The sequence below is a fragment of the Amblyomma maculatum genome, chromosome 1 (genome assembly GCF_055883805.1).
Source record: "Amblyomma maculatum isolate TAMU_Amacu chromosome 1, ASM5588380v1, whole genome shotgun sequence".
NCBI classification, from domain to species: Eukaryota; Metazoa; Arthropoda; class Arachnida; order Ixodida; family Ixodidae; genus Amblyomma; species Amblyomma maculatum.
The window spans coordinates 370,001,299-370,024,826 of record NC_139344.1 but is presented as its reverse complement, the minus strand read 5'-3'; the positions used below and the strand labels follow the sequence as shown (position 1 = coordinate 370,024,826).

Below are 23,528 nucleotides of genomic sequence, written 5' to 3'. Positions count from 1 at the left end.
ACAGTACACACAGTCCGTTTACACTCCTGTCCGGACATCTGTGCATCTGTCATCCTTTTTTTTTTTTTTTTGTTCGCAACCCACGGGACTGGAATGAATTGCCAAACACCATCGTACTGCATTGCGACCCCTCAACATTCAAATCATCCATCGAATGATTCTTGTACTCGTCAACCAGGCTCCCTCATGTAATACCCCTTAAATGGGGCCTTTGGGGTATCAATAAATAAATAAAATAAGTAGTCATCGATTCAGGTCAACTGAAATTTGTCTTCAACATACCTGTGAGTAAATATTAGAGCTATAAAATATTTCACTTTTTTTTTTTTTCGGAAGGGGGAGTAATGCCACCTAACGTTGCCAGGTGGCGCATGACTGAGTGAAGAACGACGAAGTGTCGCTTGCGGGTTTTGCGTCTGTGCTGCTCACCGCTGTTGTATCGGAGCTAACCCCTTTGCTATTCTTTATATCCTCAATCACCTTGTACGTGACATTCTGGTGGAGCTGCTGGGTAAGATCACCTATGCAAGAGTCTCCATCTGAAAGACGTCGCGCCAGCCCTGTGCCATTGGACACCCCCGTGCATCGCTGCAGTCGACGGCTCCAGGGACTGTCTCCGGAGTTTCAGCCATCACCCGCCGCCATGACATCTAGTGCTTCTGCTCAGCAGGTAACGGGCGTCGCACCGGCCTGTAACTACACCTTGCAGGCCCCTCGAGTACCGAAGCCTTTTCATGGTGACCTCTTTGAGGATGTGGAGGACTGGTTCCTTCAGTTTGAGCGTGTCGCTGCTTTGAACCAGTGGGACGATACTGCTAAACTAAGGAACGTCTACTTCAGCCTTGAGGATGGCGCCCGGATCTGGTTCGAGAACCGAGAGCAAATGTTAACATCGTGGCAGGAATTCCGTCGTCAACTGCTCGAGGCCTACACTAGCGCGGATCGTCGCGAACATGCAGAACGTGTCATTCACTCCCGCATCCAGATGCCGAATGAGAGTGTCCAAGCATACGTCGAGGACATGACGCGCTTCTTCAGGCGAGCCGATCCCGCCATGTCCGAGGACAAAAAGGTCAGGCACTTAATGCATGGTTTGAAAGAGCAACTGTTCGCAGGACTTGTGCGCAACCCACCGTCGACTGTAAATGAATTTCTTGCGGAGGCCGCCACAATGGAAAGGGTGCTCCAACAACGTGCCGCGGCTTATAACCGACCTCTCAATACTGGCACAACTGCGGAGTCATTTGCATCTTCCGAGCGGCATCCTGATGCTTTGCGCGAACTAATTCGCAGTGTCGTGCGCGAAGAACTGAGAAAATTCTGGAACCCCCTGCAGCAATCGCCAGCTTCCGTTTCTGCTATAGTGCAAGGGGAGGTACGACAGGCGCTCAAGAGCCCTCTTTCGCCTCTAGTTACGAGCCCGCCATTGCTGTCGGGGACCGAAAACCGTCCCACATATGCGGAAGTTCTGCAGAGTCAGGCTCCTCCTTCACCGCCACCCATTCCCGCGCCGCCTACAGTTCCGCTGCCCTCGGTGCAACCAGTGCAGTACTTCAACGAACGTCCCCTGCCCCGACGCAAAGCCGACATTTGGCGCACGCCTGACCGCCGTCCACTCTGCTTCCACTGCGGTGAACCAGGCCATCTCTACCGGGATTGTCCTTATCGACGCCTCGGTCTTCAAGGCTTCCGCATCGACTCGCCTCCTCCCCGGTTTGGTCAACGACCCCGCGTTATTGAAGAGTACCTGGCGGAACAGCGTTCATCTCGTTCGCAGCGTCAGTCCCGCTCCCCTTCACCAAGGCGCCCATCGACGTCCACCCAAGGCTCCTCGCGAGAGGGGCAAGGCCGCTCGTCTAGCCCTGGTCGGGAAAACTGAAAACAGCGACCTTCGGGGGCGAGGCCGCTGGTAGTCGCTGCGTTGAAGACCTCCCGTCGTCGCCGCTTCGATCCGACCGCGAGCTGCTGGTACCGTCCCCTAGGGAAGCCAAAAGCGTTTCTCTGGACATTCCTGTTATTTTAGACGGTCGCACTCCTTGTCACAAATTTTTCTAATGAGCACCGGCACTTGTTTCCGGGAACTGCTATCGCTTTCGCTGACCCTGTTACGCACGATCCGGTCTGTTTTACATCCACGGCAGTCGAAACTAATGAGCCATCTCTTGCGACATTAACTGCCTTTTGTCGAAGGAGAAACGGCGGGCCTTAGAGCTACTGTTGCTGGACTTCAAGCACTGTTTTGCTTCTTCCTCGAAGGTTCGTCAAACGCCCATCACGCAACATCGCATCATTACTTACGAAGACGCTCGCCCTATACGACAGCAGCCTTATCGTGTGTCTGCCAAAGAACGAGAAGTGATCCAGACGCAGGTTCAGGAGATGCTGGATGATGGTGTTGTGCAGCCTTCACAAAGCCCGTGGTCCTCACCAGTAGTCCTGGTCAAGAAGAAAGACGGCACTCTTCGATTTTGCGTCGACTATCGGAAATTGAATAATGTGACAAAGAAAGATGTATACCCGTTGCCGCGCATCGATGACTCACTGGACAGATTGCGACGTGCGAAGTATTTTTCATCTATTGATTTGAAAAGCGGCTATTGGCAAATCGAAGTAGACGAAAGAGACCGAGAAAAAAACCGCATTTGTAACTCCAGATGGCCTATATGAATTCAAAGTACTCCCATTTGGATTGTGCTCTGCCCCAGCTACATTCCAAAGGATGATGGACACCGTCCTCACTGGCCTCAAGTGGCAGATCTGTCTTGTGTACTTGGACGACGTAGTTGTTTTTTCCGAAACATTTGACCAACACCTCGAACGCCTTCGAGCTGTACTGGAAGCGCTCCGTTCTGCTGATCTCACGCTGAAGCCCGAGAAATGCCACTTCGGGTATACACAACTCAAGTTCCTTGGCCATGTTGTGAGCGCCGATGGGGTGCGCCCGGATCCCGAAAAGACTGCTGCCGTCGCACGGTTTCCCGTTCCAGCTAACAAGAGGGCTGTTCAGCGCTTTCTCGGCCTGTGCGCATATTATCGGCGGTTCATTGCGGACTTCTCTCAAATAGCGGAACCTCTAACGCGCCTCACAAGGAAGGACACCGCCTTTGTGTGGAACTCTGAGCAGCAGACGGCCTTTTCTTTGCTTCGCGAGCGCCTTCAAACATCCCCTGTTCTGGCGCACTTCGATGAAGCGGCTGACACAGAGGTGCACACTGACGCCAGTAGTATCGGTCTTGGCGCGGTCCTTGTTCAGCATCAAGACGGGATTGAGCGAGTAATAGCCTATGCTAGCCGCACACTCTCTCGCGCCGAAACCATCTACTCCACCTCGGAAAAGGAATGCCTGGCGGTCGTGTGGGCCACTATGAAGTTTCGCCCCTATTTTTACGGCCGACCATTTAAAGTCGTCACGGACCATCATTGTTTATGCTGGTTGGCAAATCTGCGAGATCCATCGGGACGACTTGCACGCTGGAGTTTACGACTTCAGGAATTCGACATAACTATTGTTTATAAGTCAGGCCGCAAACACGAAGACGCTGACGCGCTGTCACGAGCCCCCGTTGACACTGACGATGCTGCAACCGATGGCGACAACGGCTTTCTAGGAGCTCTCAGTGCATCTGAGCTCAGGGATCGACAAAGAGCTGATCCAGACATCCTTCCATTCATCGATTATCTGGAAGGGCGTGATACGACGCTCCCTCGACGCCTATCTCGGCACATTGGTTCATTCTGTATGCAGCAAGGCGTCTTGTATAAAAGAAACTCCCAAGGCCAAGAAAGAGCTTTCCTCCTGGTAGTACCATGCGAGCTCCGTGCGGATATTCTACTTGCTTGCCACGACGAACCGACGTCTGGTCATTTGGGTTACTCACGGACGCTTGCTCGAGTCCGCAACATGTATTACTGGCGAGGACTCTCCGCAACTGTGAAACGCTATGTAAGAAGCTGTCGCGAATGCCAGCGCCGTAAAACACCGCCCCTGAAGCCTGCCGGATTTCTCAAGCCCGTTAGAGCACCACGTATTCCGTTCGACCAAATCGGCATGGACCTCCTTGGTCCTTTCCCTTTGTCGCAGGCGGGAACCAAATGGATAGTAGTCGCTACTGACTACCTGACCCGATACGCTGAGGCAAAGGCAATCCCTCATGCCACAGCTTCCGAAGTAGCCGAGTTTTCATGCATAACATAGTCTTGCGGCATGGCGCCCCTTCGTATGTCATTACCGACAGAGGGACAGCTTTCACTTCGCAGCTCATCGACCACATATTTGAGTTGAGTTACACGACGCATCGCAAGACCACAGCGTACCATCCGCAGAGCAATGGTCTTACCGAAAGGTTAAATAAGACGATTGCGGACATGTTATCAATGTACGTCGATGTGCAGCACAAGACCTGGGACGAGGTGCTGCCGTACGTCACATTTGCGTATAATACAGCCCAACAGGAAACAACGCGCTTTACACCATTTCGACTTGTGTACGGGCGTGAAGTTCAGAGCATGCTCGATTCCATGCTCCCATGCCCAGATGATGACCAGCTTCCGCCAGATGCCCAGCAGTACGCCATCCGCGCTGAGGAAGCCCGCCAGCTTGCCCGTATGCACATCGGGCGGCAGCAGACCTCTGACGCGGACCGCTACAACCTCCGGCACCGCCAGGTTCACTACAAACCTGGGGATCAAGTCTGGGTGTGGACACCAGTTCGCCGTCCAGGCTTGTCAGAGAAACTCCTTTCCCGCTACTTCGGGCCGTACAAAGTGTTGCGTCGTGTGAGTGATGTCAGTTATGAAGTTATTCCAGACGGCGCCGCACTTTCAAAACATCGAAAGCCCAGCTCGGACATTGTGCACATTGTGCGGCTGAAGCCGTACTACCAACGATAACGCACGGCCACCTCCTGTGACGACTCTCTTACTTTGCACACCGTTCTCACCGCCCGTGTTCACTTTTTTTTTTTTTTTCGGAAGGGGGAGTAATGCCACCTAACGTTGCCAGGTGGCGCATGACTGAGTGAAGAACGACGAAGTGTCGCTTGCGGGTTTTGCGTCTGTGCTGCTCACCGCTGTTGTATCGGAGCTAACCCCTTTGCTATTCTTTATATCCTCAATCACCTTGTACGTGACAATATTTATTTCCCTCACTATTGGCGGAAGCGTGGATAATTGCTGTAGGTGTTTGTATTTAACTCGTTAGAATAAAATTCGGAAGTCTAGTCTATGTATTATTTATTTTCTATGGGTACTTATTTCTATGGGCATATGGGTAGTTATTTTCTGTGACGCTCTGTGAAGATTTTATGAGACGAGGAGCAATATTGCTTAACGAGGTGTCATATACCGCCACTTTTTCTAGCGCTTTCAGTAGACACCTTCAGCAACAAAATTAAAGGCAAGAACATAGGAAAGGTGCAGAGTTCGTGTCGAACCATAAATGGTCGAAATTAATCCGAAACCTTCCATTCCTGTTCTGCCTAGCACACATAAAAAAAAAAAAATGCACCACACGTTCAATCAGGAGAGAAGTGTCACAAGTCCATTGCGCTTTCACGTGGTTCCTGCCTTTCAGCATTGTTCCCTACATGCCGACATTTCATCTTAGGCCCGCAGACTCCATGCTGAAGCGTTTTGTGCACGTAAACAGTCTTGGACGAGATGATTGCTCATGTCGTCTACAGATGCCTCAAGTAACATCATTCCATGTTCATATTTTTCCGCAAATTTCAGCCACAAAGTAATTAATTTCAATTTTAGTCAACGGAGAGTAAGGTAAATCAGTACGGGTATACTGACGCGGCGGCGTCACGGGCTACGTTCTGGCTTTCAGCCAAAGCCCACGCAGCTCCAGCTGTGCGATTCGGGGAAGGTGGATATAACTATTACACAGACGCGGAGCTCGGTCGCCGAAGGGGTGCACATTAAAATGGCGGCCAATGTGGCTGCAGGGAACCGACAGCATGCACCCTGTTACCTGAAAATGATTAAATGTAAACAGTATAGCTCTGTTTGAAAGGGAAAAAGAGTTCTGGCAGTACGAACACCGAAGCGAGAAAATATACAAGAGGCAAAAGCTGTAACTTTAGTCAGGCTTTGTTTACGGTCCAGACGAGGTCATTTAATGCTGAAATCGTTTTTCGACCGATTCAAGCGAAAATGCGTTGGCAGTGGCCTTCAAACTCTGCGCATGTCTTGCTTTAACGCGACAGCGTTGAACTATCATTGGCCAGAAACATTCGGCGCCGGCGTTGCCGTCGTCAGCTTTGTGAGCGAAAAATCACGAGAATCCCACTGGCAGGTTGTAGTTGTAGTTGAAAGCAGAAATTCAAAAGAAGAAGTGGGCATAATGAGGTCACGTAACGCGAAGGCAACACTGATGGTTTATATAAGGGTGAGAGAGTATAATGTTAGGTGAGTAGGCGAGATAAGGACGTTTGTGCAGACAGAATGGATGCAGCTGGCACAGGACGGGCTTGATAGGAGAAAGATGTGAGAGGCGGTTGTAGTGTGTGTAGTGAGTAGTTAGCAGTGAGTGTAGTGAGTTGTCGTGCCGGTGGGGTTATCACACAGTAGCCCACCGTCAACAGGGTTGTGCCAAGGAGTTGGTAACGCAGCGCTCGTCACCCGTTTCGTGAACGAGGGCTGTCAGCTCCCTGGGCGGTAGCGATGAATCCGAGTCGGCGTTGGTGAGATGAAGAAAAGGCTTTATACACTATTTACAGGTACTTAAACAAGGAGTTCGGCTCTGGGGCCGAAAGCTACCATAGCCGTACGCGACTGTTCTCGCGCAGCGACGGCCGGGGAGATTCCGCCGCGTCCGCACTGTCAGGGGGCGAACTGCTCCCGATGGACGCTCGTGACGAACTCACACTCGGAGTCAGGGTTGCCAGGTCCAAAAAACGAAAAGTCACCACAAAAATGGAAAATGTAGCCAGAAAGTAGCCAACCAGAGGAAGAGCAATAAAAAGTAGCCAAAAAGGAGCCATGGGTACCATGGGGCCATGCATGGGGCAGTAAATAGAGCGCTCACTGCAAAAAGACAACCAAAAACATTCGTTTAATAGTCGTTTTATTCCAACGCTCGTGAAGAAACAAATGCCAGTTGCGTCTTATAGCAACTAAATCCCATAGAAAAGTTTTCCGAAAAAAAAAAACTGGCTGCGTATTATATAAACATTATATAATATTGCGATATTATATAAACAGACATAAAACTAAACTGACCAGATAAACACACATGTTATCAGAAACTTCTCTGTGATCATTATAGAAACAGTATAAAATGCATAAAATTATGTCCACGAAAATGTAAGTATAAAATGTTAGTGGAGTTGGACGTCTCAAACAATGACTACAAAAGGAGAACACGACGAAACGAAACTGCAACCACTCAGGTGCGATGTTCAGGCCTGCCGTAAATAGATGAGTTGACCTTCTCAATCATGGTTTGGGATTATCAAGGATACGGCCAATGTGCAGGGGGTGTTCACATGTTTACACACACTTCTTTTTGATCATGACTACTAGGCGTTGGACGGGAACCTTCGGTTTCTCAAGTATAATATTACATTATCGGGAGGCGTTTACCTTGCCTAGAGATATAGAAATCATTCTTTCATAGGTATACCAAGTATATTCGTAAGCTTTCTTGACACCAGTGCCCAATAATGTTCGGCGAATTGCGGTCAATGAATGGTTGTCCGCGCTGCTTGATCGCATTGAAAGTGCGCAACTGTTTTATTCACTGAACAAACTAGAGTGCAAAAGCCACTTTCACACTGATGTGACAAACCCATGGACGGAAGATGCACTCATGACTAATTTATTGTCAGCGGGTGCACGCTAAATAAGACCTACTGCACGCAAATATGCACGGGCAAAGAAAAACATTTCGAAGCAGTTCGTGGTAAGCCTAGTTAGTGTGTTAGCTCTGTTGTGATGTTTATCTAAGTTTGGCTAGCTAGCATAATGCGTTTACACTTGCCCTTTGTTGGCCATCTGTAATGCAAAATTTGGCTTTAAGTGCAGTTAAATAATTAACACTAATTAATTCGGTTCGATAACTAGCACAACTCATTTGCATTCAACCTAAGATTTCGAAAGGTCTATGACTCGGTATATGAAAGGTATACGGTTTTGATTGCATATATAGCTCACTAACGCTAATATGGATCGCTAATTCAGAGCATTTAGATTCATCCTAAGCTTTTCAATGGTATGACTTGATCGTCTAGCTCAAAGTTAGGTTTTATACAAAATAAATATTTAACGCAGATTAATGAGGATCGCTAACTACCACAGTGTCATTACACTTGGCCTAAGCTTTCCAATGGTATATGACTCGATGCTGCAGTGCAAATTTGGGTTTCAAGTGCGGTTTACTAAATATCATTTAATTTGGCCCGTAGTTGGTCAAAGTAAGTGTATATTTACCAATGATCCAAACTAAAGGTTTATTACGTGACATATACTATGCTTAGCCAAGATAGCTTGAAAGTAGCGAAATAGACTAAGCGGCCGCTTTGACTTTCTCTGATCTTAAAGTTCAAAGCACCAGCCTGGGTCGTTTTCTCGTTTTGCGAAAAAAAAAAAGAAAGCGAAATTGACTAAGCAGCCGCTTTGACTTTCTCTGATCTTAAAGTTCAAAGCACCAGCCTGAGTCGTTTTCTCGTTTTGCGAAGTTTTACCGCGGTGACAGAGTTCACGCTAAAAAAACAAACAAAAAAAAAAAAAACAAACGGACAAAGTCAGAGGCAGTACTAGATCCTGGAGCGCAGACTTGGACCAAAAACGCGCGCTTCACTGACTGCTGCGGCCGGCCGGCGGGCACCAGGTAGAAAAAGCGTGTCGTGCGCAGAGCTCGCAGCCGCCCCGCGCTAGGAGAATTGAGGAGGAAAGCGCGGCGCGGGGGAGAGTGTCGCTACTTTCAAATTATCAAGGGGTTTTATTGGATGGATGTTAAGAGCGTCCCCTTTGAAACTGGATGGGGACAGCCGTTACCATGCACAGTTGGTTGTATTGCAGCGCTACCGTTATTTGCTATCTGTCTATCTATAAAAATGAGCATCCTGAACAGCGCGCAAACGGGCTCGTTGGAATAGGCGAAAATTTTTCAAAGTAGCCAGAAAGTAGCCAAGTAGCCAGCCCAAAATTTTTGTCGCCAGGCGGCTCAGAAAGTAGCCAATTTGGCGTAAAGTAGCCAAATCTGGCAACCCTGCTCGGAGTCTCGAACGGAAGCACTTGAGACTCCGTTGCCGAGAACCGTTGACGCTCAAAATGGTCCAATCCGACGGCAGCACTTTCGCAGGGCCAATGGGAGAGCTTGCTGCGCTCTCGCTTCAAATATGCCGCGGGGCGAGAAGGGGTTCACCGTCAGGGCCACGGCGCGCCGTGCTGTCTGGACGTTCAGCGCATGCTGAAACACGTCGCTTCTGTCCCTTTGGTACGGCTCGCCTCCAGTGCATTGGTGCTTTGCAGAGAAGTATCCAAAGTTTGTGAAGGAGGCGTTCGCCGAAGAAGTTTGGCGTCCGGCTGAATTTCTAGGCGGCTTTGGCCAGGCACAACAGCACCCCCGCCATCAGACAATGCGCCGGGAAGACGAGCTGCTCGCATGTGGCTCGGATGCCGGGCGCGCTCGTTCTCCAGGTTCCTCCAAGCTCACGTCCAGTGTCCGGGCGCCAGGTAGCCTCACGTGCCTCGGGTTCCACTCGCCAGGTCAGGATCTCTGCCGACAGCCTTGTTGCCGGGGCACGCCGATCAACTTCGCCCGGGTCGCTCCGATGCCCTTGCCACTCGCCACTGGTAACGGTAGACTGTTCTGCGGCTTGCGAAACCGACCGCCAACAGGCAACACCCAACACAAGCAAGTACCCTCGGCCACCCGTCAAACACCAGACAGAGGCAAAATTTCAAATTCAATTAGCTAAATTGTTGTCCCGTTTTTGCTCCCACTACAACAAGAGACAAGTGTATAGGATGCAGTACACAAGGTTCAAACAACAATTTTGCACATTAACGATACAGTAAATAGCAAGGAAAATTATTAATCAGTAATGGAAAAGTCTCCTTGAAATCACTTGGGCCGTAAAGCACAACCGAGGAAGTAAGGAGGTCATTCAATTTTGCCCCGATCTGCCTACAACATTACCATTAGCGACGAAATGGTCGTCGAAGGTAGCTATGTTTTGAATGCATGACTCAAAGCATCCGATTTCGCATTGTGCTGCTCTCTTCCGCAAGCGGCAGAACGCGAAGCAGTATTCGGGTGGTTTGGCTCTCCTACCTCCGCTACAGCTTCGGCTGTCCATTTCTCTACGAGACCTTTCTTTCCACTTTGTATGTGAAAGAACAGACGAGCACAAGTTACTCGCTTTGTTGAACGATCTGTCTCGTTCCTTACGCTTTGCGCACCAATCGCGCATTTTCTCAGCACGGGTGCATTTGCGCCGCTGGGATCGCCGCTTTTCCTTTCGCGATCGTTTGCGTTTTCTCACCTTTCGATGAGAGCATTCTTTCGTGCACCTGCCTTTCCGCTCTTTTCGACGGCGGCACTTGAGTTTTTGCTTTCTTTCTTTTTGTGCCAGCTCTTTCAAGCTGCTGGTAACTGGAGCTAGTATGGCGCCGACATCGTCGGAGTTTGGCGCCGCGCCTGCATCGCGGCCAGCAGCGCATGACTCACTGCCAGTCGCGTCCGAACAAGGACAAGGCTCTCTCACGCCAGCCCCCAAGCTAGGCATATCCTCTGCAGGCTCGCCACTCAAGTTACACTGATCCGCCGGTGTGCAGCCTCGCTCAGCGCTAACCGGCGCACGATCAAGGTCGTCTGATAGCTGGGGCGTTTCGGATCGCGTGAGGTCCATGTTCGCACTAGGGTTGTTGTTTTCGCCAATGCGATTGGGCGCGTCAGGACAGGAAGATTCATGGCTCCTGTCTAGTCGCTCGCTGTCGACTTCACAGGTGTGATTCTCGACAGCGCCCGCGTCATGGTTCTGCCTTAGCTGTTCACTTGTGAGCTGCGCAATTTCCATGAGCGCAACTTCGTTTTTCCGCGAGTGATGATCTACGACAACGCTGATCTCAGACATTGCCAGTTTGTCGTCTCCTAGGTTGACTACATCTCCGCCATGTCTGACAACTTCTGCTTCTGAGTTGTCAGGCGGTTGATTTACTGCCAGGTCCTCACTCTCGATTGGTGGAATGCTTACAGCTACGTGGGAATGCGTGCAGGACGGTGTCACTTCGGATTTCTCGCCGATGGAGTCGGCTCCAACCGTCTCAGCTGCCAGTGGCTCGACCAAGGTAACCCTAGAAACTTCTGTTCGAGGCTCGATCGACTCGCTGCTGCTATCGGGTTGCTCGGCCGCTTCCCCAAGCTTGGTCTCATTCTCAGGTGCAAGCACAATTTTCTCCGAGACTTCCTGACTGTCTAGCCATTCGGTTACATCGGCTTTCAATTGATACGCCAAATCCAAGAACGTTTTGGTACAATTTTTCTCACGCCGATACCTGTACCCAAGCTCTATTGGTGACAGCCGATGTCTTTTCAGTAAAGACTCTTTCAAGTAATCGTAGTTTTTCAAGTCAACGCCTAACACGCGCTTGATTTCTTCCGACACCTCGGCGGAGAGAAGAGCCACCAATTGTTGTGCCCAAGTATCTCGCTCGAAGCGCTTACTTTTGCAGACACGCTCGAAATCTGCCAAATACTCTGCCATATCCTCAGCAATGAGGAATGGTTGCAGACACTCTCGCGGCTTCGAACTGTTATCTTGAATGGCAAATAAAGCGTCATCCCTTTCAACACTTTTTTCATCTGCCGAACGCTCGAGCTGGATAAGCTTCTTTAAGCGGGCCAACCGCTTTTCGCGTTCTAACCTACGCTCATCGTGCTCTAGCCTTTCACACTCATCGCGCTCTTGGAGCTCTAGCTTTTTACGCTCCTCACGCTTTTGGCGTTCTAGTCTTTCACGCTCATAGCGCTCTTGGCGTTCAAGCTTCTCACGCTCATAGCACTCGAGTTCGTGCTTTTTACGCTCTTCGCGCTTTTGGCGTTCTAGCCTTTCACGCTCATCGCTCCTTTGGCGTTCTAGCTTTTCACGCTCCTCGCGCTTTTGGAGTTCTAGCCTTTTGGCTTCCTCCTTACCTTCTCTCTCTTGAATATCATCCCAGGCCTCTGCGGCTTCCTCAACCGTCACTTCCTCTGCCTTCATGATCTCAAGAATATCCTTTTTTCTTTTCGCTGAGCCCAAATCGATGCCCAACTCATCACAAATTTGGAGAAGTTCTTTGACCTTGTAGCTCTCCATCTTTTACCGGCCTCTTGTTGTTTGTCTTTTTAGAATAGTGTACTATACGTTCGCTATCTCGCTCCTAGCAAGAGATGCGCAAGCCTTTCTCACACTGATTCCCTTCTCAGCATCCCCTGGTTTTCAAAACACTTCCTGTAGGCTTGAAACACGCAAGGTTAACATAATGCTACGCTCAGCCTTTCTCTAAGCTACCCTGTGTGTTAGAGAAGTCTGGCGTTTGAGGGAAACTTCAGGTACTCACCGCGCCGAGGTGCCTGACGCCGGTCAATCCCGCAGCTGCCATCCAATGTCGTGCCGGTGGGGTTATCACACAGTAGCCCACCGTCAACAGGGTTGTGCCAAGGAGTTGGTAACGCAGCGCTCGTCACCCGTTTCGTGAACGAGGGCTGTCAGCTCCCTGGGCGGTAGCGATGAATCCGAGTCGGCGTTGGTGAGATGAAGAAAAGGCTTTATACACTATTTACATGCATTTACACAACAAGATCGGCTCTTTGGCCGAAAGCTAACATAGCCATACGCGACTGTTCTCGCGCAGCGACGGCCGGGGAGATTCCGCCGCGTCCGCACTGTCAGGGGGCGAACTGCTCCCGATGGACGCTCGTGACGAACTCACACTCGGAGTCTCGAACGGAAGCACTTGAGACTCCGTTGCCGAGAACCGTTGACGCTCAAAATGGTCCAATCCGACGGCAGCACTTTCGCAGGGCCAATGGGAGAGCTTGCTGCGCTCTCGCTTCAAATATGCCGCGGGGCGAGAAGGGGTTCACCGTCAGGGCCACGGCGCGCCGTGCTGTCTGGACGTTCAGCGCATGCTGAAACACGTCGCTTCTGTCCCTTTGGTACGGCTCGCCTCCAGTGCATTGGTGCTTTGCAGAGAAGTATCCAAAGTTTGTGAAGGAGGCGTTCGCCGAAGAAGTTTGGCGTCCGGCTGAATTTCTAGGCGGCTTTGGCCAGGCACAACAGAGTGTAGTGAGTGTATTCCTGCTGGTGACGGGCTGACAAGTGGCATGGCCGGACGAAGCTTGGTCAACGAGAAATGCGACGACACGAGACCACATGAGCGAGTTGACAGAAGTCTTTCTGCGTCCCCAGCTAGGCATGGTCGAATTTTTCCTTAAGTACAAACTTTATTTGGAAGCTTTCTTCAGTAGCTATATGGCTGTCGTTTGTTGAATGTTAATCAGTAATTACTCCCGTGTAACAAATCTACTTCTCCTTGGCGTGCTCTCTTGAACATTGTACCAAACCCAAGTTAAATACGAATAGCGCTGCTTTGCCATAGAGTATACGAATCAAACAGTGACTGAACCTAATCAAACAGTGCGTATCAAACATTTTTACGAATATTCGTTATTTATGCGAAGACGTGAAAATAATAGCAGTGCGAAAATTTAAGCGAAGGCAGCTGGTACAGCTGGTACGGCAGGTACGGCACTGTATGCCTTATGGAGCTATATATCTTGGGGAAACGACGCAGCACCAATCTCCGCCAGGAAGTATAGCACCAAGAAATCCTTACACTGGGACACTTGCGTCATATATACTTATAGGAAAGCTCTTTATGCGACTAATGGTAACAAGTAAACTATTGTTACACCTGCATCGGCGAGGGGCCGCATGGACCTCAAGACAATGCTTGCATAACCTTTAGCGCAACCGCTTCGCCAAGTCTGAAAGCCCTGTGACACGAATCGGCATCGTCGTGGCGCTGAGTCCTTCACACCACGCAGACCGATCGTGCAGGGCCCACTTCATCGCAGACTACTGTGTACAGTGGTCACGAGTGTGGGCTTTGAGCAGTGTAATCTGTGAATCACGGCCACTGCGCCGCCTTATCTTTCACCTCGTCGTCACGCTGAGTGAGTTATCTGGCGTTTGGCCGTAAAACTATGGAATAATCGACAGCATTCAAGATCCCTAGAGGGCCGCTCTGCCTCGAGTGATCAAAACCAAGGAAACCGTGTTATTTCCTCTGAGGCTCTACCACGATGGGACGCTCGAATGCTGAGCCCGAGGATGCGGGTTCGTTCCTGGACCAGGCGACCTTGTTTCAACGGCCTTGGAACGTAAGGCGTTTGAGTACTATATGCTATGTTAGTGTGGTGGTCGAATTGTTTCTGCAGCCCCCAATATCGGCGTCCCTCAGCCAATGTCTTTTCGGGTCGTCAAAGCCACGTGTATACGATAAGGCAGACCATTTTCTTTAGGGTAGTGTTGATCTGAGGAAAACATTGTACGCGCCATCGATACTGTTACCGAAAGCAGAATGAAAGACAACCATACCGTGCCGGCAGGATTCGAACCCACGAACACCGCATGTCGCGTACAGTATACTCTACCAAATAAGCTGCGGATATGTTTTTTTTTTTCTTTACTGTCCAAAAGAGCTAGAGCCTCGGCGACTATTTTACCTTACCTTTTCAAATATATTCTTCTTCTAGGCAATCTAACCTTTACGGTAACGGAAATCATATGCCATATTCCGGAGGTGAACGTGGAGAGCACTGTCAGCCGCAGATGCAACGTGAAACCCTAACCGATGCTCTTGACTATTCGTCGTGTTTCTAGCATGAAAAATGTATTTGGCAGTGCCTGATACAATTACTTGTGGGCAAATTTTTTTCTCTTCTATCGGTCTAGTAGCATTGGTTTTCACAATGCAACCAGAGTAGTCGATGCCACTGATTGTATTTCCCCTCACTTATTTACTTGAACCCAAACAGGTGCAGTAAGGGAAATTTCCAGTATCGCAGCAAATACCTCAGTCCCATTTTAACGAGAAACCTCGGTCTGTAGCTTCTTTGCGTTCTCAGCTATTGATAAAATGCCTAGCAGAGCGTGGTACATCAACGCCTCTTTAAAATTAATTATTTCTTCGTTATAATTATATCACTACCTCCTTTTATCTGACGCCCCTAAATCTGCAAAACCAAGATTAGTAAGTGAACAGGTTTTAAAAAAAGAATGGCTCCCCACTTAATAATCGTGCATTATCACACGATTTTTTTTTTTTTTTTCAGCAAGAGAAAAACCCAGGCTGGGAAAATAGCTGTTACGTCACTCGCACGTGGCGGGTTTGTGTAGAGCAACGCACCAAGATATATACAAAAGTAAAAAAGTGCGTACACATAAGAGCGCTTTGGTGTTCCCGATTTGTGTGCTTTCTTTCCCATTAAAATAGGACACAATGCGGCAGCCTTAAATTCGGAACACACGCACCGCGACACTACCTCGCATTTTTATTTAAAATTTAACGATGTACGATCGCGCTAGAAGGCCGCGACATAGTGACCGCTTTCTTATTACAAAATAAAACTGGAACCCTCTTATCAGCCGTATTTACCCAGAGTGGAGAACCGACACGCATCATTCAGGTTTGTACACGGCATTTCATTCTTAACTCCTACGCTCTAAGTCTGAGCGCACTTAGCAAGCGCCAGTTGCATGCAGGATAAATCCCCACAGACCCTTTTTGCTTAATCGACGCTTGAGTGCACCCGAAGTTGACGGAAAACGAGTGGTTGTCGAAGCAGGGGTTGTCTGCAATCGCAAATTTGGTAGGTGGTTGCTCTATTTCCTGTTAATGAGGTGTGATGTGGTTAGAGAAAGCATCGTCATCATCGTGTCGGCAGCATTAAGTCAATTTAATCCTTCTTTCCTTAAAGCGGGAACGTGAAATGGCTCCTTATTTCACGCCACATTAACTTGAAAATTTCTCACTAACCTACCTCCTGCGAGCAAACTAAGTGCTAGTTTACACCAAGCGTGCATGGGCCTCACTCACAGTCGATATGTACTTACTTTAGCAAACATAAGTTCGCACAGCTACCATCTGAAAAGATTAATTGCAAGGCTTGCAAATGGAATCGATTCCACACTTAGCTATGATTTGTGAACTTCCTAACACAAGATGTGCGCATTTAATGCCGCTCACAAGAGGTACACATACCTGCAGGATTCGATCAGCCCAACAAGACATGCCGAAGAAAACTTCTATGCACTAAGCGTACACGGGTAAGGATCGACTATATGGATCATTATCGGAACATGGAGCGACCGACATTGGGGACCCTTTGTCATAATGGAAGCAGTGTTATAACAATACAATCGCGTTATACTTGAACGAGTTGGAGATTGAGAAAGTTCAATGGCCCCGAAATGGCTGAATAGAAACGAAGAGGGCAATAAGTAATCATTAGGATCGCCTGGTTTTGTATGTGAAGAAGATATGACAAACGACAATTCACTATGAGCTGCCACACGCAGCGATGCAAGAACTAAAATGACTGTGAATGAAACTATGCTCTAACGATAACAAATGCATCTTTGAAAAAAAAAAGAAGGGAGAGGGGGGGGGGGGATTGCTTGTTTTGTAACAAGGAATGATACACAGTAGGATGCACAACTGTTACGACCAGCAAACGCGTTGGATAAAATCAGGCGGGCATTACATTTCTTTTTTCTCCACTTCAGAGGTACAGATGTGTACTTGACTCTCGTCAGGTGACTCAAGACGACAGAAGCGTTGTGGTCGATGGGGTGATTAGAATTAAAATTTAAATAGCCATTGCTGTGTGCATAGACTTTCTAAACACAGAAAACTCCATGTCTTTTCCTTGTCTTCCTGCAAGGGCATCAGGCATCGTCCTTGTCTCTTTCCACTATGAATTGGATTGAGGGTGCCACCGGGTTCAGGCTCGAGCCTGCACACACACACACACACACACACGCACACACACACACACACACACACACACACACACACACACACACACACACACACACACACACACACACACACACACACACACACACACACACACACACACACACACGATAGTGAAGGAGGAAGACGCGGAGAAGGGTAGGCTACAATGCGAAACCATGCTACGCTCCGAAAAAGACATCTCCAGAAAAGAAGGCTTCCTTCAGACCGCAGAATTAGCTCTTCCTCTTTTTTGCCACAACCGAACCCAAACCAGACCCCCCCCTCCCTCCCTCCATGCGCACACACACCCCGCCTACTACTGCGGTACTTTCTGTTCACTGGGCACACGTACATCAGACGATAAAAGCCGTACTCCGGTGCACCACTTCGATCTTCACATTTCTTCCTTTTGTTTTTCTTTTCAGAGGGAACTAAGGTACCGGCGCAGGTTACTGGAAGTAACAGAAGTCACAACTGCAAGCGTGACAACCTTAGAAAGTAAGCTTCAGCGTCTATTTTCCCAATAAAACCCGACAAGGTTATCTCTCATTTTCTACTTGCTGCAGCTGCGATGAAGGTTGCCTGGTGTCTCATGGTCATCTGCATGGTTGTCGCATTCCACCTAAAGCCTGGTAAGTCAAAATTTATCAAGCGTGTTTCCGCAATATTCATGACGCCCTTTTGTTGGGCTGTATGAGGTGAGGTATGGCTAGCATTGACCGCCTAGTAAAGAGCAGAGACATTAGTCTGCCAACCAAGATCCGTATAACTAGTGCTATGGTCTTTCCGTTTGTGATGTATGGATGCGAGAGTTGGACTGTGACGAAGGCTGACCGCCGAAGAATTGACGCGTTTGAATTGTGGTGCTGGCGGAGGCTCTTGAGAGTTCCTTGGACGGCCAGAAGATAAAATCAGTCGATATTGTCGACCATAAACCCTGACTGCTCATTGGAGGGTAAAATTCTAAAGTTAAAGCTCAGCTACTTTGGTCATCAGATGAGAAGAGAGGAGTCGCCGGAGAAAGATTTGATGTTGGGAAAGGTTGAGGGTCACCGGAGAAGGGGTAGGCAGCGAACGCGGTGGTTAGATGGCATCCTCGAGGCGCTGCAGATGAAGTTATGCGATGTTAGGAAGATAGTGAGAGACCGGAAAGCGTGGTGTGATATGGTCCATAGGGTCACGAAGAGTCGAACACGACTGAACGACTGAACTGAAACTGATGAGGTGCGTTGTGTGGTGAAGAGAGGTAAGGATGAAGGGAATGAGTGTTTGTCCACGCCCAACACGTGCTCGCGACCATGACGCCGCATGTCGTCACACACGCGAACACCACAGAAGGCCGTGAAAACAGTGCTGAATGAGGGTGATGATGGAGGAAAGCATTTATTACAAAAGGAGAGGTTGCTTGGGGAGCCACCTCTAGTGAGCCGCTCCCATTGCAATACTAGGTGGAGTTACTTATTCCGGGACTCCCTTGATCCGGACCGCCACGCAGGCTCGCTGAACCAGCGCTTGTTGTGCCCCTATAATACACAGCCCATAATCACCTTTGCTGAACACCTACAGACAAATTCAGGTACTGTTAAGGGCCGTCTCCCAGTCCTCTCGGGTGAAGAAAAGGGTTATGGGTAAAAGAGAAGGATTTAGCTGACATGCCCAAACCATGTGAAAGGTGTCAGCCATCTCTCCACAGAAAGGGCAGAGGCCAGAAAAGGAAGGATTGAAATGTTTAAGTACTGCCGGGCACAGTAGAGTATTAGTAAAAGGTCTAAGAAGTATTATTTCGCCCGTTTTCCCTAACCCCTTGAGAAAAGCTGGGTACTGACGGTGCGAGTCCCGGTAATAGGAAGAGATTTCTTGAAAAGTTGTGAGGATATGTGTCCTGAACCAGATCGGTAGGGTCTACGCCGGGGGCCCGGTCAGTGAGTGCGCGGGCGGCCGAGTTGGCGGCTTCATTCCCTGGTAGGCCCTGGTGGCCTGGAGTCCAAATGAGAAATCGGGTCTGGGGATCCTGGTCCCGAGCTACTCTCCGAAATATGCTTTGTGCTGTAGGCGTTATCCAGCCCAGCTCGTAATTCCGACAGGCCCCTCGCGAGTCGGATAGGATGAATTTAGATTGATTGAAGAAAGAGCACGAGTGCCTGAGCTATGGAGAGGCGCCCTCCGTGTTCGACACCTTCCTACCAAAATGCCACAATGGACGGCATCAGGCGCAGGCGAATGCCCTGCACCGCCATTATGGCTCCGAACACAATGTTTTCTATGTGGATGCTGCGGGGCCCGCACCATTCCAGGGGAGGATGGTACACGAGTCACGACTGCAGTCGTTCACGAGGAAAGACAGGTGGACGGCCTCACTTTTAAGGCCCCTAGCGCAACCCACGCGGAGGAGGTAGCAATCGCCTGGCTGCCTCCCGCCCTCAATTTGAATGAGGGAGAGACAGACATCAAAGTGTTTTATTCATCACAGAATATGTGGCCGGGGCAGCACAATAAGATAAGGAGCAAAAAAAAAAAAAGAAAAGGAAAAAAATGAAGACACTGGGGACAGGCATCAGGGTGTAAGAAAAGAAAGCAAACGGAATGAGCATGAAAGAAAAATCGCAGTCATTATACTGAAACATTACTGCAGACGATTAAATATACACCTAACCGAGGCGTCTGATAATGCTTTCATCCTGAGGTTCATTGGTATCGCCAGAGTCCTGGTATTACCTTCAGAACGACTACATCAAGAAAAAAAAAAAATGTGCGTCAAATTTGCACTGCGTTATTAACGGTACTTTCTTGTGAAGTGAGAATGTCCGCCGACTTTGCATTAATTCACGCTGTCGCAAATCTTCATCTTATGCGTTAGCATAACAAGTTGGGCCAGTTGCTACGTATTCATGGTAAACGAGCGAAAAAAAAAAAAGAGAGAGAGAAGAAGAGACACAAAGATGGCAGAGAAGACGACAACAACGCATATGCGCTCACGTGCAACTGAAAGAAGCGGCATTAAGAACGCGAAACGAGGAAGGTGGAATAAAACAGGAATACAAAGTGAATGAAGACGCGCCAGGAATCCGACGACGTGCAGCTGTGCCTACATTGGCATAAACCGCCGCGCTTTAAACACATATACGCATTGTAGAGCATGAGAATTCCTTTAATCAGGAGCGCTATAACTTGTCAGACCACTCCTGGGACTGTGAACAATTGGGAAAACGCAAGCTAATTTGAGAACACCGCTATTACTTTATACGCCGAAACTAGCTCATGCGCGAGCTGAACTGCATATAAAATCAAATGGAATCGAATGAAAATTTAAAGCAATCACTTTCCTTGATGGCGCACTCTTGCATATCCTTTCTTGTGCCGATGCCCACTGGTTTGCATCTGGTTTCTTCTTTCTTTGGTCACGCGTGTGTTACCGGGTCTCGATAAGAATCCCTTGTGCGGCTTCATTTACTCTTCAGGTGCTTGTATTCGCTGTATCTTTCCATTTTTTTTTTTTTTTTTTTTGTGGACTTAATGCTGCTTCTTCCGCCTAAACGACCAGCTCCGAGTGAGCGCTTGTGTCCTGTTGTCTTTTCTGCCGCTTTCATTGTTTATGTAGCCAAACCTACGCTAGTCTAGTCAGCGACGCATTTCGGATAAGTATCGCTAGTCACTACTGCGCATGCGCTGTAACCATGGAAACTATTTGATCCGATCTACATAAGAAGGGAAGACAGAAGCGGGAGGAGAAGAAGAAGCCGGTCAAATGCAGCAAGGGGATTAGGAAGAAGCCAAGAAGAAAACGCGTAGAGAGAGAAGAGGGAGCAGAATAAGAAGCCGGTCAAATGGAGCAAGAAGATTCGGAAGACGCTAAGAAGACGCGCCGAAACGCCGATCCAACCATACGGTTTACAGCTGCAGTGCATCGGCGACGAGAAGGTTCGAGTAGGACTTTATGAACAATCCGTTTGGTAGCTTTCGTTACGCAGCCACCATCATTTTTTGCGCTCATTGACTATTTCCACCCGTTCCGCAGCTGGTTTTGTCTGCGTGTAATGTCTGCGCGTGCGCGCACACACACACACACGCACACACACACACACACACACACACACACACACACACACACGCGCGCGCGCGCCAAAGCACAAATAAAGCCAGTTTAAAAAAAATAACTTTTATATTTTACAGGATCTGCAAGTCCGAGATCGTGAGTATAACTTCTTTTATATCGTGTAAGCGCTAGTAAAAAGTAGTTTTCCGTGCAGAAAAACGCTGCATGATTGTTGCTCAATTTCTCGTTATGCTTCGCACTGCTCTCTGCTACATAATCTGTTAATTTTCCTCGCCATTGTTTCACATGAACAACATAACCCTATATAGATCGCATATTTACCACGATGTCATGCTATTATAGACATTTGTTCAACCGTCGTTTCTTCTGCCTATTCGAGACAAGAGCCGGAACACGGCAACCATGAAGCTAAAGTCTGCCTCCATCTTTTATTTCTTTTTAACAGGGATTTTTATGTGGGATACTTTTGTAGGTTTTTGGTCGATATGTCCACGCCACCTGAAGCACAAGTCCACTTCGGTCACATTTTCTTACATAATCAATAAGTGCGCAATTTGGCATAGTTTATCGATAGCCACCTGTTTAGTGACTACGTATATTTAAAAGCGACGTTAATGAATAGCCATAGGCACACTGTTTCAAAGACAGCTATTGACTCAAACTTTTCCGTACTTCATTGTCTTTGTTGTTTTGTCGCGACTCTACGTTCTTGTGATCTTGTACACAGTATGCTCGTGAGAAGTCAAGGATTTTGTTTTTATAAAATTAGTTTTTGAGGGAAGGAAAGGGGCAGTACCTGCTGCAGTTTTAAGCGGGCACCTGAACCGCCGTGTAAAAGAAGGGAAGTGGGAGTGAAAGAAGAGAAAAAGAGGCACCGTAGTGGAGGCCTAGAGAATTAATCTCTACCACATGATCTTCAGCGTGCACTAACATCGCACAGAACACGGACGCCTTTTGCGCTTCGCTTTTATTGCTACTCACGGTCCGTGGTTCTAATCCGGGTACCGCGGATCAGTAGCCGGGCGTTTTAACCACTGGAGAAGTCTTAAAGTCACTACACTACAGAGCGCTACCTAAATGTACTTACAGTGACGCAGGTTTTCTTATTAACGACAACATGTCGGAGGAGACGCTTTGTGCACGCCATTTCGCTTGTTGGGATAACTTATCGTTTTTCATGCATCTTCGCTGCTTTAAGATCTCGGAACACCGGGAACTCTGGGAAATCCGGGAGCTCGGATACTGTCGCCTTAATTTCAGAGGTACGTAATTTCTTGAAAAAGTTGCGACCTTTAGGAATCTCACATAAAAATGTCAAAGGGGACGCGGCTGTTTTTTATTTTTGGAGATTTTACATATGTGGAAGTCGTGCAATTCTAGGGCCACTTTTTAATCTACACCAGCTACACTAGTGCAGCAAAAATCCATTGTAGGTATAGGAGATTTCCTACACTGGTGTAGCTGATGTAGGTCAAACAAATGGCCCTTCTGTGAAAATGCTTCACACGTTATTCGCTGCTGCTAGCGTGCCAGTACAGACGCGGGACACAGTCCTCTGCTTTCTTCCAGTGCAGAACACACTGATTATACCTGCCAGGTTTGAGTATTTTTGCCATTGTGCGCAATTTCGTGAGCTGTTTACACGCAGAAATTGTTTATATAAGGTCGCTTGCACGACCAGGTCACCGCCTAATCCTCCAGTGTCAATCCTACCCGCACTGAGGGTATACCCTATAAAGAAACTGCATTGGACATACTGTACCGGCACAGGACACAAAACACCTTTTTAACTCCTGTGATCAGGAGCGATATTTAAATAAACATGCGCTATCAAGTGCCCTTACCGCGTCGGTAAAATGCCGATGGGAATCGCAAGCTGAAATCGGACCAACCACATGCCCAAAGTGTTCCACACCAGCTTCAGAAGTGGATGTTCGCCACCTGCTATGGACTTGTGCAGGGACAAGGGAATCAAGGACAAAGATTCTGCGCGAAGTGGGTCTAACCACAACAAGGGAAGATGACTTTTCTAAATGGCTCACCGACAACGCTAAGAGCGGGAGCCTGCTCCGGTTCCTCACGGAAAACCATTTACATGAGTTTATATAATATGCCTTATGGCAAGTTTGCGTACAAAAAAAAAAGTGTTCGTGTGTGTGTGTGTGTGTGTGTGTGTGTGTGTGTGTGTGTGTGTGTGTGTGTGTGTGTGTGTGTGTGTGTGTGTGTGTGTGTGTGTGTGTGTGTGTGTGTGTGTGTGTGTGTGTGTGTGTGTGTGTGTGTGTGTGTGAATTTTAACTAGTTGATTATTTTTTGTGATGCCCAAGGTGGCTGGCAGCAATATGCAACTGGTTTCACTTACCTACCTATAATATGTTATATTTTAGTTATTTCAGTTAGCTGGTGCAACCAGATATAATTGTATTACGTAACTTCTGGATAAAAAAAAGTATAAGTCGTG

The 23,528-nt window shown here is 48.4% G+C and overlaps 1 protein-coding gene and 1 long non-coding RNA gene across 2 annotated transcripts in view; one reads left to right on the top strand and one right to left on the bottom strand.

Annotated features, from left to right (window-relative positions):
• LOC146208172 (uncharacterized) overlaps nt 1–23,528 on the bottom strand; it is a 96,007-nt gene that overhangs the window by 59,235 nt on the left and 13,244 nt on the right. The gene's annotated exons all lie outside the window — the stretch shown is intronic.
• On the top strand, nt 14,216–21,051 carry LOC146208173 (uncharacterized). Its single transcript, XR_014700594.1, has 4 exons — nt 14,216–14,374; nt 17,442–17,514; nt 17,583–17,648; nt 21,032–21,051. It is a non-coding gene; the product is annotated as an uncharacterized LOC146208173 (long non-coding RNA).